Source organism: Alligator sinensis, unplaced genomic scaffold (genome assembly GCF_000455745.1).
Source record: "Alligator sinensis unplaced genomic scaffold, ASM45574v1 scaffold437_1, whole genome shotgun sequence".
Classification (NCBI taxonomy): Eukaryota; Metazoa; Chordata; order Crocodylia; family Alligatoridae; genus Alligator; species Alligator sinensis.
The window spans coordinates 541,024-544,952 of NW_005842176.1; the positions used below are offsets into that span (position 1 = coordinate 541,024).

General features: G+C 46.9%; 1 protein-coding gene across 4 annotated transcripts in view; it reads right to left on the reverse strand.

Annotated features, from left to right (window-relative positions):
- MYRF (myelin regulatory factor) overlaps nt 1-3,929 on the reverse strand; it is a 110,633-nt gene that overhangs the window by 105,297 nt on the left and 1,407 nt on the right. The window lies entirely within an intron of this gene.

A 3,929-nucleotide genomic window follows, 5' to 3' on the forward strand; every position in this document is an offset into this window, starting at 1 on the left:
CCCGGACCACTGCAGAGCCCACAGCTTCCACCCAGGAGGCCCCAGGCTCTGTGGTCTCTCTGCCATCTTTGCTCCTGGGAGGATAATCCATTCATGCCATTTCAGGGACCTCCAAACAGCCCATTTAGGGTCCCATCATAATGCCCCACTTACAACCCTCAACTGTCTCTCTCAGGCTCCTTTGAAACCCCTTATTCATGCCCCCCAATACCCTGGCACCAAAAACTTGAGGCTACACCTCCTCTTAAGTGACCTTACAGGGTCATGAAAAACAATGCAGCAAATCATTAGCTGGCATGGATCCACAATGACCCAGCTTCCACAGTGGAACCTACTAGCTGCAGCTAAGGACAGCTTTTGGCCCCTTATATACAAAGACCAACAATGGTAAGCTACTCATTTACCTCATCCTCTGAGCTAAGGCTTATGGGTTTACTGACACATTCACAGACATACTCTTGCTAATACCAACCCCACCCCTGCAGATCCCCTACTCATTGCCAAATTCTCACATGCATGCACTAATACAGTGTTTCTCATCCCATGGATCACAAGAATATATGAAAGGGTCACAAACAAAAAATGGATCAACAAACTTTTAAAATGGATTATCCTTTAAAGAAGAAAAAATTGGGAAACTGTGGCTTTTCCCTTCCAGGCTGGCAGCCTGCAAGGACCTGCTTGGGCCCCCCACACTGCCCCACACACTGTGGGGCTGGAGGCAGGGGTCAGTGGGTTGGGGATGAGGGCCACTGAGTCAGGAATGGCCACTGATGTTTACAAATAGGTCCTGGTACAAAAAAGGTTGAAAACCACTACACTAATATATTCATATTCCCAGCACCTCACCAATACCCACCAGCCCATGACAGGAAACATCACTCCATGCTTAGACAAAGGCACAAGCACAGGAGTCTGGAACTCAGGATTCAGTTTTCTGCTCTGTGACTCTTCCCTTCTCTGCACCACTGTAAAATGGGGGCAACAGTTCCGACTTACCTCCTGGGAGGGCTGTGAGACCACAGTCACCAACAGTGTCTGGAAAGTGAGACAGGATCCATAAAAGAAAGCACCAGAAAAGAGCACTATTTCAGTACACACACACACTCCTCCAGACAAATGCATTCGCTAATACAAACATATTCGCTCCTTGGCTGATAAACACCAGCACCCACTCACTCATTCACACTCGCAGCTCAGAGGCTCCTGTAAGCCTTCAGGCAGCTCTACCACAGTATCGGCAGCCCTTATGGGCATAGCACAGCCACTCTCCAAACACACACTCAGGAGTTTGTTACCCTCTGACCCTCTGCACAAGGATTTAAATGGCCAGATCCTCAGCTGCTGTAAAGTTGCCTAATTCCATTGCAGTCAAGAGAGCTAGCTAACATATATGTGCTGGGGCCTTGGCCCTTTGCATTCAGTTGACTCTCCCCTATCCCTGCGATGGCAGCTCCATTTGAAGCCTCCATCTGTCCAAACCCTTCACATTTCCCACTCCATTTCTTCAGGTGTTTCTGGCCCTCTGTTGCAGAGAGCTGCCAAACCACCCAACCATCCCCCACCCTCTTACTCTTCCTTTTAAAGCTGCTCGGCACATCTTTCCTGATATACATTCTTTAACAACCTCTTATCTCATCAATTAGCCAAGGGAGAGAGGGATCCCGAATAGCTGAGCTCTGGCGTAACTGTTTCCCTTACATGAGTGTTAAGCAGGGAGGAAGGTAGGGTTTCGAGCAAGATGCCAGCCAAGGGTCAGGCTTTTTCTACTCCCCACCTTCCCTTTGATACGAAATACAAACACTCTAGGTAAACACTCTGGAGAGACCAAGCTTTACTCCTTTCCCTTCCACCTAAAAAGCTTTCCCTTTTCTCCTGCTGCAGTTCTGTTAGACACTGTGGGGGTAAGTGCCATGGGAAAACACAACATGGATCAGGCTACTGCAAAAATCAGACCCAAGCAGCCAGAATCTTCTGAACCAAGAGTGGGTCTGCTTGGAGAATCCCCAGCACCCACGCAGCCAACTCCAATAGGCACCAAGGGCACCTCTTCCATCACAAGTAGAGCGATTTCACCCAAACCTCCTACAGAAGCTGTTAAGCTATCATGCTAATCCAAGTCCTCCCATACCTCCCTCGGCCTTCTCTGAATCTCAGCCCAAAGCCCAAAACGTTTCAACTTCCTTTTTTTGCCCCTTCACCTTCACGTATTTATTAATCTCCCTGCAAATGCAGCACACTACTCTGTGTGAGGGAGGTGGATAAGTCCAACCCTGGCAGGCAGATGATAGGTCCAACCAGAAAACTTCTTTCTGAACAAAAGGTCCCACCTTCTGAGACCTCTAAGATCAAAAAGAATCAGCATCTGGCCTCATCTGCAGCTGGGACTGAAGCTGGGATCCTGGGATCCTAGGAGCTCTCACTCCCACAGACACGGCTGTTTGGGGAAAGTGGAATCACAGAGGACTACCCATTTCTTCTTGAGGTTTCTCTCCAGAGAAGGGATCTGCCACACCATCTAACAGACCAAGAACAATGGGATCACTTGAGTTCTAATCCTCACTCTGCCACTCCCTCACTCCCAAGTTTTGAACAAGTTATTTAACCTCTGACACTGACCCTGCTTCTCAGAAGTCTGAAAGGATGCATTACCCTTGCACAGGGCCTTGAAACTGTGTGTAATAAAAGGACTAGTGGATCATTCTTAAATACAGTGGATCTGCTTCCAGAAGACTCAAATCTGGTGAAACACAATTCAAAATTAAGTGGTGTGAACGCTCTAATTTACTTCAGTGGGTGTGCAACCTGTAGGAAGACATTTCTAGGGGCATGAAATCTCCACTTACAGAAAGGATGGTCTTCTGTGAAGAAGAAAAAATGACTGCACTACAAGAAGGAAAGATCCAAATGTGCAACTCCCCCATAGAAGAGAATAAGGATGCTGACGTTAAAGAAGTCTCAGGGTATCTATTTTATCTTTCCAAATTAATACCATTCCACCAGGTCTGCTATCTGTCTGTATGTTACTTGCCCAGAAATCATTAATCCCTCAGGACACTGCAATGTTAGGTCAAACCAGAATCCTTGATGGAAAACCAGCAACATACAACTTAGACTTTCAGCTGAGGATCAGTTTGACTACTCACTTCTTCAAAGCACCTTGGGTAGCTGGTATGCAGCAAACAGAAAAATAATCTTCTCAACACTTCTTAGCACAGGCTGCATGGCAGTCCTTTGCGTCAAAATTTTTCCTGTCCCCTCTCATCCTCACCAGCACTATGCAACAGAAACTACTTAAAACATATGAAAACAGGACTAGCTGCCCATAGAAAGTAGAGAGCCTCTCTGGAGGCTGCAGTGAGCTCCAAATGCTCAAAGAAAGAAATCAAATGACTGAGTGAGCACCTTGCACAGTTTAAAAGAAGTCCTTCTGCACTGGTGCTCTTTGCTTTCCATTTCCACATGGCTAGGAATAAGGGAGAGCTGGGGACAAAACGTTTTTAGTTCAACCAGATGAGATCAGGTGGTGTGTATTTCTGTGAAATACAAAGTGGAAAGGAGAGAAGCACAACTCAAGATTAATGCCTTTCAGCGTCACAGGCTGCAAGGGATGAGCATGGAAACCAAGACATTGGAGTCACGTCAGATGCAGATGGGGGTTATGCCTGAAGCTAGGACCATAGGGAAGAGGGTCAGGACCTACACCTAAAGGGGACCCTACTGAAAATACATCAGCTACACAGGCAACAGGTTGGTGCACACAGCAACTGCCCCTATTGTCAGTCTTCTTGTCCTGGTTAAAGTTGTTCCACTCAAACTCAGGATAGGGCTGGAAACCACAGGAAAATCTTTTCCCTAGAGCAGCACATAGAAAAACAACATGCACTTCATCTTCCATAGGATCACTAAAGTTCCACTGAAGTTGCCTT